We start from the raw sequence: 18,446 nt of genomic DNA on the forward strand, positions 1-18,446 counted from the left end.
TAGGGTTTCTCAGGATGTGCACTGCACAACTCCGGAGCTTGTTATCCACACTGTCTCCAGCTCCACATAAGTAAAGCAATTATTGTCATCTTGTCCAGTGTCATGGATGAAGTAACTCAGGCTGAAAGCCTGAGAGACACATTACAAAGCCAGAGAACAGATCACAAAATTGCCCTGACTCTGACACTAATTGCAAGTTCAGGAATTTCCCAAACCACTTTTGGGCTTGATATTACTAGAAGGACTCACAGCATCACTGAAAGCTATTCTACTCAGAGTTACAGTGTATTGCAGCGAAAGAAAACAGAATAGAAACAGCTAAGGGAAGAATGCATGGGGCAGAATCCGGGAAAGTTCCAAACACAGAGCTTCCAGTTATCTTCTCCCAGGGAGATGTACCCAGCGTTACTTTCTCAGTAATGTTGTTTGACAATACACAGGGAGTATTGCCAACCGAGGAAGTCTCCAGAGCCTGTATTGGACTCCATCGCAGAAACATGGTCACTGCCCATGTGGCTGGCCTAAGCCCCCAGCCCCTCTAGAAGTTAAGCCCATACCACATGACTCAAAGACCCCAACATACATCACAATGTTAGACTTTCTGGTGTGGCCCAAAGCCCCCAGGAAAACTTTTATCAGGCATGACATTGCAAGGGCTTAGACATTACCTCTCAAGACCTGAGCACAAAGTCCAGGCCTCTCTTTAGGCAATGTTAACTTATTTACTACACACATATGTAAGGTCACACCTGATGATGGAGACACACCTGGAACTGGAAGTTTCTGGAAAGGTGGCTTAATGTAATAGGCTCTAGAATTAGAAAGACTTAGACCCATATCTTGACTCTGCTCCTTATCAGCTCTTTGAGCTTGGGCAAGGCTCTGTTTTTATTGGCAAAACAGAGATAATAAGACAGAGGGTATAGGGTAATTGTGAGCATTAAATAAAATAATTCAGGTAAAGCACTGAGATAAGTACCCTCCATAAATGGCGGCTATTTTCAAAAACACCTGTTGATTGACAGATCTTTTCTTGCTGTAAGCACCCATGCATTTATTGACCTGGCCATGTTTGTGGTAGACCACCTGATGGCTCCACATGGTCTTAGACTCCTCTGATGGCAGGGCGTAGTGTTCCTTAGGGCATGAGTGATAAGAGATGCTTTCTTTATGGGAAAATAAGTAAAACATGAATCTCTTAGCCAGGCAATAATAACTTCTGGGAAATTGTGAAAGGCAGAACAAGCAGGTTTCAAAGGGTAAAAAGGTAGCACAGCTTACCCTCTTGAAGTCTAGCACCGACAGTGGGTCAGGGTTCATTTCACTGCCTCCCCAGCAGCAGAAATTCATGTTCTTGTGCTCTGCCATTGATAGGGTTCAGTGACACTGTTCCCATATGCTGCATCTTCAGATCAAATTGAACATAGAAAGAGAAGGTAATTGGTTGGACTTTATAATCCTCACCTCTGTTGGGCTTAGCTCTCACCAAGACACATCTGGTCAGCTTGTGGGTTGGATGTGCCTGACTCAGGAACCTGCTCCTGGTCCAATCAGCTGTAGCTCAGGAAGCAGCATCTGTGTGGTAGCCAGGAGGAAATTTGGGATAAAGGAAATGTGGTAGGCAGCCTCCACAATGGCCCCAGTGGACCCTACCTCCTAGTATTCACACCATTATACAATCCCTTCCCTTGAGTATGGATGGGACTTTTTGACTTGCTTCAGTGATGGTATGTCACTTCCAAGATTAGGTTATAAATGACTCTGGCTTGCATCTTGATTACTTTCTCTTGCTCTTTCTCTCTCTCTCTCTCTCTATTTTATTTTATACTGAATTTTGTTCCTGTTGCCCAGACTGGAGTGCAATGGTATAATCTCAGCTCACTGCAACCTCCACCTCCTGGGTTCAAGCGATTCTCCTGCCTCAACCTCCCAAGTAGCTGGGATTACAGGCATGTGCCAACACGCCCAGCTAATTTTCTATTTTTAGTACAGTGGGGTTTCTCCATGTTGGTCAGGCTAGTCTTGAACTCCTGACCTCAGGCGATCTGCCCACCTTGGCCTCCCAAAGTGCTGGGATTACAGGCATGAGTCCCCATGCCTGGCTTTTTGTTTTGTTTTGTTTTGTTTTTGAGACAGAGTCTCACTCTGTCACCCAGCCTGGATGGAGTGAGTGGTGTCATCTCAGCTCACTGCAACCTCCACCCCTGGGTTCAAGTGATTCTTGTGCCTCAGCCTCCCAAGCAACTGGGACTACAGGTCTGCGCCACCACCCCCAAATGATTTACATATATATATATTTAGTAGAGACAGGGTTTTGGTGTGTTGTGTTGGCCAGGGTGGTTTTGAACTCCTGGCTTCAAGTGATCTGCCTGCCTCAGCCTCCCAAAGTGCTGGGATTACAGGCATAAACCACCATGCCTGGCCTCTTGCTCTCTATCTGATTGCTCTTTCTGGGGTTTCAGCTGTCGTGTCATGGGGGCAGCCCACATGAATGAGTTTGGAAGTAGATCTTTGGAGGCCTGCTAACAGCCATTTGAGTGGACTGTGAAGCAGCTCTTCTCCCTTTGAGCCTTCAGATGAGACTGCAGCCCTGGCCAGAGACCTTGAGCCAGAAGCCCCAGCTAAACCAATTCAGATTCCTAACCCACAGCAACTGTAAGGTAACTGATACTTTGTTTTAAATGGTTAGGTTTGGGGTAATCTGTGAGTCAGTCATAGATCAATACTACAGGAATCACCTCATACTGCTGCCCTTAGCAGGGATTTGTGGGAGTGGCTCAGCCTGTGCAGTTCACACATCCATGAGAAAGCATAAGGGTAGCTCAGATTTAAAACAGTGACTCCCTGAAGGCAGTGTCCTGCCATGGAGGACAGGAATGGGCTTGGTATGCAATCCACATTGGTCGGTTAGAGAGCAGTGCCTTCACTGTAGAAGAAGACAGGTGACAGTGACAGTGTGTCAGAATAGTCACATGTAGACATCCCCCCCATTATGAGAAATAAAGCTCTTGTTGGCTGAGATTCCTACACATTCCATACATGCAAATCAGGACATGGATTCCTTGCCAGCAGGAGTTCAGATGGACCCTTCTTTCCTTTTAAGTATAGCAACCAGTGGTTTCTTGATCTTTTTCAAAGCATAGGATGGTCACTCACATGTTTCTTGGAGCAGCTGTTCTGAGAAATGGTTCCAAAGGATGGAAACAAGTGAGTTCTGAGAAGTCACATCTCATTTTGTTTGCTATCTAGACATCACTGTTCTGACAGTCAGCTCCAAGCCTGGCCCACTCAATCAGGTAACAGACACCTGACACTGTTGCGTCCATTCAGCTGTCCCTCCTACAACCCAGCTTGGGGGAGCATGCATGCTTCCTAATATTTTCACACTGGGATAACTTTGTTAAAAGATTTTACGGTTATGTGATTGTATGATCAAATCGGCTACTTACTTTCATGAGGATGTCTCCAACTCTACAACATGTATCATAGCACCCCCGCTAGCTAGCATTTTGAAAGCAGAGATTTGGTCTCATGCATCCTCTGACACATTGGACACCAAGACAGGTGGTCACATGTGCTCCTCAGACTCATGCAAGGAGCATGTGTAGAAATATGTTTGTTGCCACAGTTCACTCAGATGTGCCAAGAAAATGTAGCTTTTCAATTTCTCATAACTGATCTCTTTATCAGCAGCCCCCATCCCACTGGGTAACTACTAAGAGAAAGAAAAGTCATACTTGCTCAGTGTATGGTTTCACAGCTTACTTTGCCACACATAGTCCTGCTTCTAGATCACACAGACTCTTTCCAGTTTCAAGTGCAGTTGTTCAGATTTCCTTCACTGCTGATTCCTTTCTAGTATGGTGCATGGGAAGGTGGAGAGTCTTTAGGATTTGGTGGTAGCGGAGATGGGGGACCTGGGACCTTTGTTTAATCATCCCTCAAAAATATTGATTGAACCCCTACTGTGTACTGGGTGCATTCTGGGTGCTGAACACACAGCAGTGAACAAAACAAAGTCCTCACCCTCTGGCCTCATGGCTCTTACATTCTTCTGGATGTGCTATGGATAATAAACAGACTAAAAATATGCAATATGTTGGGGAGATGAGCAATATGGGGGGTGGAGAAGCAGGCTAAGGGAAATAGGGCATGCAGGGTGAGACCAGCGTTATTCAGGGAAGTCCCCATTAGTAAGAAGCCATTTGAAGCTAAGTCCCAAAGAAAGTGAAGGTCTGAATCCAGGGAAGGGTCTTCCAGGTGTGGAGATAATCAAGTGCAAGAGCCCTGAGGCAAGAGCATGTGTGATGTTGGAGGAAGAGCAGGGAGTTTCAGGTGGCTGGACGGGAGCAGGTGAACAGGAGAGGCAGCGGGCAAGTCAGACTGGTGGGCCTCGTGGACCATGGGAAGTAGTTTTGCTTTTACTCTAAATGAGATGAGAAGACATTGGAGGATTCTGAGCCAAGTGCATGTTAGAAGTCTCACTGTAGCTGCTGTGTGGAGAATGGACTGTAGAGAGCAAGGGTGAGAGAAGAAAGGTGAGTCAGGAGGCAACTGCAAAATCCTGGGGTAGATGACAGGGCACAGGCCAGGACAGCAGCACCGGGGGTGGAGTAGGCGAGGAACTTTACTAATGGCAGAGGAGAAAAGATCACATATGCTTCGTGGGATTTCGTTGAGCAACTAGAAGACTGGTGTTTCCATGTAGAAAAAGGAAAGACTGAGAGGAGGCAGTTTTCCAGGGGGAGAAGAAGTCAAGGAGTTCAGTTTTGGATACTTTTTTTTTTTTTTTTTTTTTTTTTTTGAGACGGAGTCCCCCTCTGTCGCCCAGGCTGGAGTTCAGTGGCAGGATCTCAGCTCACTGCAACCTCTGCCTCCCAGGTTCAATTGATTCTCCTGCCCCAGTATCCTGAGTAGCTAGAACTACAGGCATGTGCCACCACGCTGGGCTAATTTTCGTATTTTTAATAGAGATGGGCTTTCACCATGTTAGCCAGGCTGGTCTCTAACTCCTGACATCAGGGGATCCACCAGTCTCAGCCTCCCAAAGTGCTGTGACTGCAGGCGTGAGCCATTGTACCCAGCTCAGTTTTGGCTCCCTTCCTTCCTTCCCTCCTTCCCTCCTTCCCTCCTTCCTTCCTTTCCTCCTTCCTTCCCTCCTTCCCTCCTTCCTTCCTTCCTTCCCTCTTTCCCTCCCTCCTTCCTTCCCTCCTTCCTTCCTTTCGAGTGTCGCTCTGTCACCCAGGCTGGAGTGCAATGGTGTGATCTCAGCTCACTACAACCTCTGCTTCCCAGGTTCAACCCATTCTCCTGTCTCAGCCTCCTGAGTAGCTAGGACTACAGGTGTGCACCACCACACCTGGCTAATTTTTTTATTTTTAGTAGAGACAGGGTTTCCATGCTGGTCAGGCTGGTCTCAAACTCCTGACCTCAGGTTTTCCACCCTCCTCTGCCTCCCAAAGTGCTGTGATTACAAGCATGTTCCACCATGCCCAGTGGATACTTTCATTTTGTAAGTGGAAATGGTGAAGAAAGAACTGGCTTTAACAATCTGGTATTCAAGGAAGAGCTAGGACTGGAGACGTGCATGTGAGATTTGTAGTTTACGGGCAGTGTTTAAAGCTGTGACACTGGATCATATCACTAAGAGAGGGAGTTAGGAAGCCCAGAGTTTAGATACAAAGAAGAATAAAGAATACAAAGGAATAAAGGATCATCAGCAGAAAGGACTGAGAAGTGTGGCAGGGCCCGGCCATTGGCCCTGGTCTCAAAGTCTCCACCCTTAACAGTCCCCTTTACCTGACCACAAGCCTCTGTGGGCTCCCAGCCCTCTCAGCATCCTCTCTGGGCCTGGTAAGATCATCTGAGCCCTCTGTTCTTCCTGAGCCAGCCGTGGAGAGCTAGGAGTGCTGCTTCACGCTCCCTCATCCAGCCACTTCCTCAGCAGATGCCTTATGACTGCCTCTTTTCACCCTGGAGAGGTGGGACTTTAGTTGGGAACTGGGAGCTTCCTCTAAGGTATCCCCAGGTAACGTGACACAAGCCCACCCTTCACTTTAATTTGCAGATTCCCCACCTCTCCCTCCTGTTCTTCACCTATGAGCATGCATGCACACACGCAACACACACACCTGAGTGTCTGTCCCTAGGAATTAGAATCTATGTGATCTCTTGTCCCTGCTCTGTCTCCTCTTACTCCTCATATGCTTCATTCTAGCATTCCACGAGATGGGTCTTCTCTCTGACATGGACCTTCCTTTTCTAAAATTCACCCCTCTATCCAGCCAGGTAGGGCTCTCAGTGGGTTAAAGAAGAAGCTCTAGAATTTAGAAATCCCCGTTCTCTTTCCACAAAGCCTACCTCCCAAGAGAAAGCTCCTGATTAAGTGGTCAAGTGAGATTTAACACCAAAAGGTGCCTGCTCACCTCTTAGTTCTCCATGGCCCTCACCTTCTCCTTCCCTGGGGCAGTAGACTCCATGGCTCAAACTTGGAGGGTAAGAGCTGAAAAGAATATGGGTTAAGGCAGAAATGGGCCAGGTGCGGTGGCTCAAGCCTGTAATTGCAGTACTTTGGGAGGCTAAGGTAGGTGGATCACTTGAGGCCAGGATTTCAAGACCAGCCTGGGCAAGACTGCAAAACTCTCTCTCTACTAAAAATACACAAATTAGATAGGAGTGGTAGTGCACACCTGTAATCCCAACAGCTCGGGAGGCTGAGGCATGAGAATTGTTTGAACCTGGGAAGCAGAGGTTGTGGTGAGTCAACATCATGCCACTGCACTCCAGCCTGGGCAACAGAGCAAGACTCTGGCTCAAAAAAAAGGGGGCGGGGTGGGAGAAATGAAAATGTATCATTTTAATATTTTAATAATAAAAATATGATTCTCTTCCCAACTCAACCCTCTGCACCCAGATAACAACCCTCTTTCCCTTTCACTCTCTACACATCTAAGGGACAGGGTAAAGAGGGAAATTCTGAATGGAAAACTTTATAGGCCATTGGCTGGGTAAGTGAGGCAGAGACTGAGCAAGGGCTGAGAGGAAAAGGAGCAGAGAGTGGACAGCAGGAGAGGGTAGATGAAATCAGTGGACAATCTGAGCTATGAATGGAGGGCAAGGGGGAGAGTCTCAGAAGCTTTCTCCTTGGTTTTCAGCAGGTTGGGGATGGGTTGCAGAAGGAAAGAGGGTATATTTTTAGCATGCAAGTTCCCTACCTCTGGAGTCAAGTTCAGAGAGAGAGCGGGAGGGCTCAGTTCCACAGCTTGCAGAGGGAAGCTGCAGGGAGTTGCTACTGAGCCCAACTGAGATTTAGCACATTGATTTTTGACTTTACTTTTTTTCTAGGTGCTGTGGTTTGTGATTGAGTGGGGAGGTTGGGGAGGACAGCCAAGGCTTTTAAAGGTGCCAATACTCTAGCAAGAAATAAGGAAGAGTGGCTGCTAAAAGAGCCTCAATTTTCCATTCTACCCTCCTGTGCCTCATTTTTCTTTCCCTCTTTCCACTTTCTTGGCTGAGCCTGCCTGTCAGTGAGATGATCAACAGCTATGGGAAGCACAGAGCCGGACTGGGAGGAGGGCTCAGAGCAGGAGTCAGGACATTTGTCCTGAGCAGGGCTGATGGCCTAAACTTGACCCTGGCCGCCCAGCTCCCTAGCCCAGGCCCACCTTCCTTCATTCACTCTTTCACTCTTGGATCCATTGAATACCTATGCAGTGTCTACTCTGGAGTGTCTACTTAAGTCAAGCACTAGCCACCCCATTGTGACAAAACAGACATGGTCCTGACCTCAAGGAGCTTACACTCTGGGAAGACAGGTAACATTGAATAAACAGCAAGAAATCAATATGTGATTACAGATCACTGATAAGTGCCACAAAGGAAAATGAGAGAACTCTATGAAGGTGAATTAACAGGTAGAGGCTGCCTACTTTAGATGGTGGTCAGGGATGGTTTCTCTGGGAGGAGACATTTAAGCTAGAACCTGAAGAATGACAATAAAGCAGAAGTGACACCAGATCACTACCCACAAGGATGGTGTGCCAAGGAAAACAAGAGACAATGAAGAAATGAGCTCAGGGGGACTTCTCAAATCCAATAGAATAGATAGAGAGTGACTGTCCGTATTTTTGGTTATGCTTATTCATTATCATCCACCTACAAGGTTGCATCTGTCAAAAGAAATACAGTATCTGAATATACAACGCCCTTGACACGTGCACATTAAGCTACATAGTGGTGTATATCTTCTACTTTTTAGATAGAACTTTCTAAATTGAAATAATTTATGAATTATTTTATAAATGAGGATTTAAAATACTTTTTATAAGGCCAGGTATGGTGGCTCATGCCTATAATCCCAGCACTTTGGGAGGCCAAGGCTGGTGGATCACCAGAGGTCAGGAATTTGAGATCAGCCTGGCCAACATGGTGAAACCCTGTCTCTACTAAAATTACAAAAAAATAGCTGGGTGTGGTGGTTTGCGCCTGTAGTCCCAGCTTCTCAGTAGGTTTAGACACAAGAATTGCTTGAACCCAGGAGGCAGAGGTTGCAGTGAGCAGAGATCACGCTACTGCACTCCAGCTTGGGCCATAGAGAAAGAGAGAGAGACTCTGTCTCCAAAAAATAAAAATGAAAAATAAAATACTTTTTATAAAAAAGTCAAGAAGCCAAGATGCTTGTGGAATTAACTCTCTTCCTCATTTTCATTGGGGAAAGCTTCACATATTTCATAAAAATTAGGAAATTGAGTGCATTCCAAGTTCTTCCTCATAGAGTGGTGACATTCCATGTTGTAGCATTTGAGCTATCACCCTCAAAGGTCATTAAATACATGCTATGTATGTTTGTGACCACGGCCTCAAATATTTTTCTTTCCTTTTTCTTTTCTTCTTAGTCTCTACCTGTAAGTCCATCATCCAAGAAATATTTACTATATACCTAATGTGTGTCAGGCAGCATTCTCGCTGGGAACATAGCAGTAAACAAAACAGAACAAAAGAGACTAAGTTCCTCTTCTCATGAAGCAGGGGCCCCAATCATGCAGACTACAATCAGAACCTGGGATTTCATTTGTTGGTAAGATGGCAATCATTTGGAGAGTTTGACTAATGTAATCTGATTTCCATTTTAAAATAAAAATGTTATGACTGCAAATAGATAGTAGGGAAGCAAGGCTGGAAGCAGGGAGGACAATTAGGAAACCTTTGCAGTACCATGAAGAAGATTTTAGCTTGGAACTATGTGGCACAGTGTGGCACAGCCTGACAGTAAGAGGTAGCTGATTTCTGGACATATTTTGCAGGTAGGGCACACAGAATTTGCTAATGGACTGAATGTGGAGCATGAGAAAAAAAGATGAGTTAAGACAAGCTTTATGGTTTCTGACCTAAGAAAGTGGAAAAATAGAATAAATGTTCACTGTGATGGGAGGGGCTTCAGGAGGAAGTTTTGGGCTTGCTAGATTTTGAAAGCCTGTGTTAAATTAAATAAGCAGGAGGCCATTTGCCTGAGGCTGTTTCTCTACTTTGACTCACTATGTAGCAAATTGCAAGCTAACTCAGTAAGTAAACAAACTGAAGACCTAATTTAGAAGTATATATTTTGTAACAGATAGCCTGATCTCACCAGCTGAACTTTGGTTAATTATGGGCAGCCAACTGATCAAACCATGTCCAAATAAGGCAAACACCTAGCTGTAACCAATCAAGCTATTTCTGTACTCCACTTCCATTTTCTGTCTGTAAGTACTCACTGCCCACTTTGCAGGGCACCTCTTCTAGTTCTGAGTGCTGCCCAACTCATGAATCATTCTTTGCTCAAATAAACTCTGTTAAATTTAATTTGTCAAAAGTTTTTCTGTTAACACTGATTAGGCATCCACATGGAGATGTTGACTAGGTGATAAACCATATGTGTCCCTGGAACTTAACTAACACCTACCTCATCCATAAATTTGGCCAATTTTCTTTTGGCCAGCCCAAAGTCTTTTCTATCTTGGCATGACACTTCATGATGCCTTTGAATCTGGGCACTTCCATCCTCACTCCACACTTCTGAGTAGGTACAACTTCTTCTGGGTGCTCATGCTCTTCTTTCCTCCTAAATCGAAAGATGAAAAGGTAGTTAGATGATATCCTATGTTTCAAAAATGACCATTTTAATGCCCCTTGCACCTAACTTGCATCATCAACCTGTTTCCAGTATCCTAGGCTAAAGCAAAAACTCTTGCTTAAGTTGTATTGCAGTTAAATAAACTAACTCTCAGGACTTCGCTCTATTTCATGCTCACCAAGCAAGCCTCTGATAGCAAGGTTTCTTATGTACCCTGATACGGGAAATGGGTATTTGGAACAGTAGAAACAAGTTATTTTTTCCCCTGTAAAGATGTACTAATGCTAACTTATAAACAGTCTCTAAAGCTCAGTGTCTTAACACAATACAATCTTATTTCTTGTCCACATGATAGTCCAGTGTGAGTCAGGCATGTTGCCTGGTGGCTGTCTTCTATGTGGTGACTCCTGGATCCAGGATCCTTCTATTGTGTTTCTCCTCCACTGCAGGGTCCTTCACTTCCAGCACTTGGGACACTTTTTGGCTATATCTACAAGTGGCATATATCACTTCTGTCCGCATTCCCTTAGGTAGAACTCACTCACATTGTTTCACTTAACTGCAAGTAAGGCAGGGGGATATAGTCTCCCTATGAGCGGAGGCAGTAGAAACAGGATTGGTGAGCGTCTAGCCCATCTCTACCACTAAGAGTTTATCCCCCTAATAAATCGGTACACTGACACTCTAGTTTTGTCTTTGTTCTCTTAAGAATGTTATAGTGTGACTCTGCAATGTGTGATGGCTCCTGGTGAATCAAAATGATAAAGCTGCTGATTCTGTAATTTGAGAGCCCAGCCATGCTGACCTCAAAGTGTAGTCAATCCATGAAGTTCCTCCCACCACAGCTCATCCTGAACACTGCCCACCTGAGTCACCAAGAAACGTTTAAGTACATTACCTGTGCTCTGTTTTAATATGTCAGTGAAGTGTGTCCTAAATTGAGGTATTTCTATATCTCTTTCTAGTTCCCCAGTAAGCCAGGTTCTGAAGAATAGGGGTTCAAAAAAAAAATAAGAAGAAAAGGAAGGAAAAGGCTGGATTAATGGGAACAGGGGTAAGGGGTGAGACCTGGGCTAAACGGTGAGGATAAAAACAGACATGCAAACGAGCAAAAGGAAGAGAAGGTAATGGTGAAAGTCAATACAGTAAGGAAAGGGGTTGTGGGGGACAAACACTGAGAGGGCAAGAACTCGGAAAAGGTGAAACAAAGGTGAGCAAGGAGGCTGAAGACAGGTCAGCTGCAGCGGGAAAGAGGAAAGGGCCCTTTAAGAGACACATCAAGCCGCAGGTGTGGTCCGGGAGGCTGGCGCAGGGCTGTCACCGCACGTGACACGTGCTCACCGGGGAACGTCTTGGGAGCTGCGGAGCCCTAGGGCTTCCATTCCTACCCTCCCACCCCGCCACCCCGCAAACCAGCTCGTGTGTCCCACCTGGGAAGGGCAGGGGTGGGTGGGGAATGATGGAGGGAAAGGAGCGAAAGCGGAGAAACAGGAGGGAGGGGGAAAGCGGCCGCTGCAGAAAAGAAACGAGTGACTAACCCCCTTTGTGCTTGGCTTGCGAGGCGTTTCCTTCTCGAGAAGCTGTCACCGCTCAGTCTCGGTTTGGAATAAATACACTCGCCCACCAGAGGGGAGGCGGCGCCTTGCCTGGCCGCACCTGGGAGGCACCTGGCCGCACCTGGGAGGTACCTGGTCACACCTGGCCGCTCGTCTCCGGGAGCCACGAGCGAGGACCGCCTCCTGGACCTTCTACTGTTCAGCAGGAGGATCCGATGACTGTGACCGACTGGGAGACCGACCCAGGAGTGCCTGGCGGGGTGGAGGGTCTGGAGACTGTAATTGGGGACCTCAAGAGAGGGGCGCCGGCCCGAGGAGCAGCAATGTCAGCGGAATCGGCCATAAAGGATCAAAGGGGCCACATGGGCCCCTGTTTCTGGTTTTCTCCTCCAAACATTGGTCCCTGCGGTTTTTTGGGCAACATTTTTCTAGCTGGCTGGCTAGTAGCAGGCAGATCATGCGCAGAAGAGGTCGCGCCACTGAGGAGGACTCAGGTGCTGGCTGGAGAAGGCACCTGGGGCCCTGTGGGGATAGGGTGGTGGGTGGGGGGGGGGGTTCCTGGAGGTCACTCTCTCTTTAGGGAAGCTTCCCAAAGCTGGGAAAGCTGTGACCTTGTACCTCACTGAACGGTGTCATATTCCACTCCATCACTATGGCCTCGATTCTCCTCCCCTCCCTTCCTCTACCCCTTCCCTCTCCCCTCCCCTCCCCTCCCCTGCCTTCACCCTTTCCCCCCTCCCTTTCCTTCCCCCTCCCCTTCCTTCCCTTCCCCCTCCCCTCCCCCTTCCCATCCTCTTCCGTCTCCATCCCCCCTCCTGCTTCTCTCTGCTTCTCTCTTCTCCCTTTTTCTCTCGTGTTCTTCTTCCTGGGCCACATCTGAGACTTCTTCCGGCCCATGGATGTTACCTAGTGTACAGAGCACTTAATATAAAGGGCATCACTAAGGTCACCTCAAATGAAGGTTTCTTTCCTCAGGCACCTTGGGTGACTTTCTTCTGTTACACCAAGTCTCTTCACTGGCAAACTCCACCCCAATCCTGTTGATTAAAAATGCACAATTTACAGTTGTTTAAAGCAACTTTTCAGTTGGAACAGCTGATAATACATTGCACAGTTCTAAAGTGATGGAGCTGACATTCCAAGCTTCCCAGAAAAACCACTTCATCACTTCAGTTGTATGTCAACAGTGACAATAATGGTGCAGTCTTGTTTCATTCAAATATCTAAGCATGGATTGAGTGTTCTTTCCATGTACCCGCAGTTGTCAGCCTTCTTTGCAGCTCCTGGGGCCAGGTTCCCTGGAGCTGGGAGACGGCATGGGCAGCTGGTGCTTCTGTCTGCCTCTTGGAAGCTTTGGAAGCCAAGGCTCTTGGGTTTCCTGAGTTGCCTGGGTCCACCAAGCACTTTCTGAGCTCCATTCTTTTTTTTTTTTTTTTTTTTTCTCCAAAGCACTTTATTTTCAGAAAGGAAAGGACGCCAAAAATAGGCCTGTCCTGTGAAGATGTCTAATAACCTCAGTGTGGGGACCAAATGCCCCCCAGCCATTGAAAAGACAGATCTTGTAAGTTCCATTCATCGGTGCACTCACCGATTAATTCATGTTTATTGAGTGCCTGCTCGGTGTTGGGACAGATAAGGATGGACGTTCCTGCCATCGTACTGAGCCCCATTCTTGAAGACCTCTTCTTCCTCTTAGTTCTTTCTCTCTTTCCTCCTTGCTCATAGGGTCTCCTGGCCCTTCCTTTACTCTTCTTTTTATTTTAGCAACTCTTTAGTCTGCTTTCTAGAACGACTACATGAGGGAGTTCCTTTATCTTCTCACAGCTTCCACCCCTGGCCTTGGCAACACTGAGCTTACCTGGATGCTCCAGGGTCCAACTCTGTCACCACATTACCTTGACCTACAGTGTCTAGCAGGCTCCAGGAAGCTGGCATCCTCTGTTGGCAAGTCCCAGCTGGGTTCTGCTTATAAATTAAGATTCTTAAGAAGTTGAGTCTATTTACTATTCCAGAGACACAGCCTAATTTCCACTCAGTTTAGTCTCAGTTTCTACTCAGGATACTGCCACTCTGAAGGAGCGCTGTGGAGCTGGCAATTTGAATAAGACAAAATGACTGTCTTTAGATAATAGAGTGCCTTGCAGATTCCCAGAGCTTGACTCAACCTTAGACATCCTCTAGTCCAGTGGCTCCCAAAGGAGATGTGGAGGATTAATAGAGCTGAAACATGACAGCGAGGGGAAAGCAGCGGTGTTTCCAAGCATCTGTAACATCCAGGGCAGGTAGACTAGGAAAATGGTTCCATGCCCAGCTGATCATCAGGGTCACAGGGGAGCTGGGTTGCCAAGTTTCTGCTCAGTGTCCACTTCCCTTCTCTGCTGAGGTTCTCGAAAATGTTAATAATTTTTTCAAATTCTTTGTCCACTTGCTCTTCTGAAATATTCTATCCTCCCTACGACTTTCTTGGTGGTTTTCTCCTTCCCCTTCACTTACTCTATTTCCTGAAATGCTCTGCTTTTCCACCCACCAACTTGAGTCCCACACAAATAGCATAGGATAGCACAGAGATCATCATCACTTTATATTTACCATGTGTTTTCATATTTATTCTCATTCGTGCTATCTCCTAAAGAACATACCACCCAGATAAGTTCTCCCTCTCTCCCATGCTCAGTTGGTACACAATGGCATGTGTAGGAATGTACACATGTAATACGATGTTTACTACCAGTCTTCCTGAGGTCAACTGTCTCCACCAAATCCCTAAAGATAGAGAACAATGTAATAGATGCCACATCCCTCATGTACTAGAAGGTGTTGAACCACATGCGAAACACCGCAGGAGCTTAAGAAACCAGTGTTGCTGCAATTAGTACATCACTCGCCATTGTCCATGGAAGGAGTTGACCACACCTTTACAGAGTTTTGATGCTGATGTGGCTTGGCTGTGGCCCCACCAAATCTCAACCTGAATTGTGTCTCCCAGAATTCCCACATGTTGTGGGAGGGACCCAGGAGGAGGTAATTAAATAATGGGGCCCGGTCTTTCCTGTGCTATTCTCATAATAGTAAACAAGTCTCATGAGATCTGAGGAGCTTACTGGGGGTCTCTGCTTTTGCTTCTTCCTCATTTTCTCCTGCCGCCACCATGTAAAACGTGCCTTTTACTTCCTGCCATGATTCTGAAAGCTTCTTTGGTTACCAGTTTTGGGTGTGTCTTTATCAGCAGCATGAAAACAAACTAATACAAATGCTTTGCCCTCTTCTCAAGTCAGCTGGCATTGCTGAGATCACTCAGAGAGCCTAACATGTCTCTTAGGGAATATTAGGAACTAGTATCTAATACTTGCTTGAAAATATAAAGGAAAAGGCTTGAAGTGGCAGAGGGGAGAGAGAGGCAGAGACAGAGACACAGAGAACTGCTCTTGGAGTGATATGCACTTGGACGTGTATCTGCAGAGCAATGATGTTTCCTGGTGGACCACATGTGTGACATGCTAGGTGGAGATGACCTGGGGTCATCTGCAAAGGGCCCCAAAGTCTGCTGCTGGGATGGACTGAACTGGAGAGGGGTAGGCCCTTGCAGTGGAGAGCCTGAGTGTTGGAAGCTGACACAGCCATTGGGGGAGTCAGTGCCTGGTCTGCTACAACAGCTTTGGGAGGCTCTGGAGGGGCATGTTAGAGAAACCACAGAGATTAAGCTTGAGTGAAGAGTGCACTTGGAAATTCTGCCAGGCCAGAGGCCACCAACCGCACAGCAGCCGGAAGCTGTACCCTTTCCTGGATCCCTTTCTCCACCCTCATCAGGGCCAGAAATAGCAGCCGGCAAGTAGCTAAGACGCCAGTGGAGAAAGAAAAGCAGCCATCTGCCCTGGTCCTGTTCGGCAGGCAGTGCAGAGCTGAGGGATCCGTAAAGCTCCAGATGGGATCAAGTGTTATTTGGGACTGGGCATATTAACCATGAGAAGAAACTTACTGTCATGACTAACAGGATGAGACACATCTTAAGACCTGCCCAGGACTTGCCAGGCCCAGGGCAAAAACTAGCCTTCAGAGCAGGTTGAAAGGGACACAAGGGGAGTTGAGTTCTGATTAGCGAGGACTCAATGGTACACAGGCAATACTGAGCAGGGGAGCAGATAAAAACAGATGAAAACATTCATTGACCTACAATTAAAATAACTGGGAAGGCCGTGGACTTTCTATTTTGACTTGGTCTTTCTCACCGCAGTCTTTCCTATGACCAGAGGCTGGGCTTACAACCTGGCAGCGATGGATGCTTTTTAGCTTCCAGGTTCTTGATTGCCATTAGGTACCCTGCCTGCCACTGATGAAATGGGAGGTGACTTGGTTATGGACATATAATCCAAAACTAGGCCTTCTAGAGAGTGTTGAATAGCATGCTTTTCTGCTCAGTTGTATTTTTGCATAAAAATACAAACCTTTTCATAGAACCAGATCAGCCTAAACTAGTACTAGCAGAACATGAACTATTGTTTTAAATCATGAATTCTCTATTTCTGTAAGGAAACAGGAATATCTAGATATTTTCTTTCTAGTCCAGAGGTTCATATATGCATTAAAAAATTGTTATGGTCTTGTTAAAATACAGGCTCCTAGGTCCTGTCCACAGTGATTCTGGGTTAATAGTCTCGGGGCAGGACCCAGGAATCTGTGTTTTGATAAGCACTCAAAGTGACTCTGTTGTCTCTTGCAATTTGAGAAAGATTGTTTTATTGGGTACAATGTACACTACTCAGGTGATGGTTGCATGAAAGTGTCAGATTTCACCACTATACAATTCATCCACATAATCATAACCACTTGTACCCCAAAAGCTATTGAAATTAAAAAAAAGACTGTTGTAATTATTAGTGATCATATTTCCACTCTTCGTTCAGCCTAACCATTTGCTTTTTCCCTGTACTTGAGTAAGACTAGTTTACCTTGAATTTTTAGGTTAACGTTAGAACATTTTGAGGGGCACTCAGCGTTAGCACCTTTATCAGACATCGAACCTACTAACACTTCTCTCATATAGGAAACGAACAAATGTGTTCTATTTACCTGACTTCAAGTTTATTAGAATACATATTTGCCCATTTTTTGTGTGGCTCATTTTCTTCAGGTGACAGAAATGAATAAAATAAGCAGTTAAATTGTAGCTTCACAGTGGTTTCCCTGCCAGAATCACTGTACCAATCAATAACAAACAAAACTGAAGTGTATTCACCAAACACTTTCCAAAGTACAGATCACACACTCGGGATTAAATACAAGTCTGCCTCTGATATACGTGCTTTAAAAGCTTGGGGTTTAAAAATCTAAGCTATCCCAGTTCATTTCATTGGAATTTAACAAGATTTTTAAACAGATAAGGTAATTTCTTCACACACTCAGAGATCGTCAGAAACAGGTGTGATTAGAATAGTAAAAATCAGGAAGGAGGAAATCTAGTTCAAGGATTTAACCAGAGGCTCCAGTCAATGACCTATAAGGTCCTTTTTCCCTACAATTCTGCTGTTTGCTTTTCTCTATTCAATTTCTTTCTGGCTCTTGCTCGTCATTCCAGCCTGTTGAGAACAGTTGAAGTCTTGGTTTTGTCTTCTATCATATTAGCTATCCCCCCAACTTCCACTCTGATACACATACTTATGTAGAGGTTCTTTCAAGCTGGTAATAAAAAACCCGGACAAGGACAGATCCGTAACTTTACCACAGGGCAAGTAGACCTGTTCTCCAAGCAACACGTACATACATTGTCCCAACTTGCACGTGAAACCTCAGTGTATAGCTATAATCACACAGAGAAAGAGAGCAGAAAGGTAGCAAATATATTATTCCCTATAGTTGGTCAGAGACAGATCGTAGGTGTGAGTTAGGGTTCACATTGAGGGTGGTGGGAGCAGGATGGGACTGGAAGAAGACTCTACAAAGGACTGCAGGGCATTCATAATAATCATGAACAATTACGCTGACTATTTAACAGGGGCCCTGCTTTCTTTGCTATGCTAGCTCTGTGTATGCATTATCTCAATAATCCCAATAACTCCGAGTAGGGGAGGATTCATGGCTACCTACCAGCATAGTCTTTGGAGCAAAATGGCTTGGATTCGAATCTTGACTCTGGTACCTACTTGTTGAGACCTTGGGAAAACTACTCTCTGCTTGCAGACCCTCATCTGAAAATGACGATAGTAATAGCACAACTTGTGGGCTTGTGCAAATAGGTAGGGACTCCAGCTGCTTTAACAGATGAGCCCTTAAATCTTACTGGCTTAAGATGATAAAGGTTTACTATACATGTAGAATAGTTCAAATGTGTGTTCAGTGACAATCTTCTGTATGGAAATTGAGTTCACGTTTCTTCCAATTTGTGATTCTGCTAACTGCCGGATAGAGGAAGATCATCTGGAGAAGAGCTGGGTGGATGAGGGGAAGGGTTATGGATCAGACCTAAAGGCTTTCCACAATACCCAGGATGCACTCACGGTAAGGCAGGCTGAGAAATGAAGTCTCTGTGTCTAGGAGGAAAAAGAAATGAATTTGGTCTCTTCCATACTTGTGAGATTAAACATTAAGTTACTTGGAACAGTACCTAGCACACAGTAAGTGCTTGGAAAATAATGATAGTGATTATTCCCACTTATGTTGTGCCAGTGCGGGCTGTATTTCTTTTCTTTCTTTCTTTTTTTTTTTTTTTTTTTTGAGATGGAGTTTCACTCTTGTTGCCCAGGCTGAAGTGCAATGGCGAGATCTCAGCTCACTGTAACCTCCAC

General features: G+C 45.7%; 1 long non-coding RNA gene across 1 annotated transcript; it reads right to left on the minus strand.

Annotated features, from left to right (window-relative positions):
• Positions 1–997: 997 nt before the first annotated feature.
• On the minus strand, positions 998–12,084 carry LOC141580026 (uncharacterized). Its single transcript, XR_012512006.1, has 3 exons — positions 11,650–12,084; positions 9,941–10,099; positions 998–1,405 (listed from the first exon to the last, which is right to left on the minus strand). It is a non-coding gene; the product is annotated as an uncharacterized LOC141580026 (long non-coding RNA).
• Between the last annotated feature and the right edge of the window lie 6,362 nt (positions 12,085–18,446).

The sequence above is a fragment of the Saimiri boliviensis genome, chromosome 10 (genome assembly GCF_048565385.1).
Source record: "Saimiri boliviensis isolate mSaiBol1 chromosome 10, mSaiBol1.pri, whole genome shotgun sequence".
In the NCBI taxonomy this organism is placed as follows: Eukaryota; Metazoa; Chordata; class Mammalia; order Primates; family Cebidae; genus Saimiri; species Saimiri boliviensis.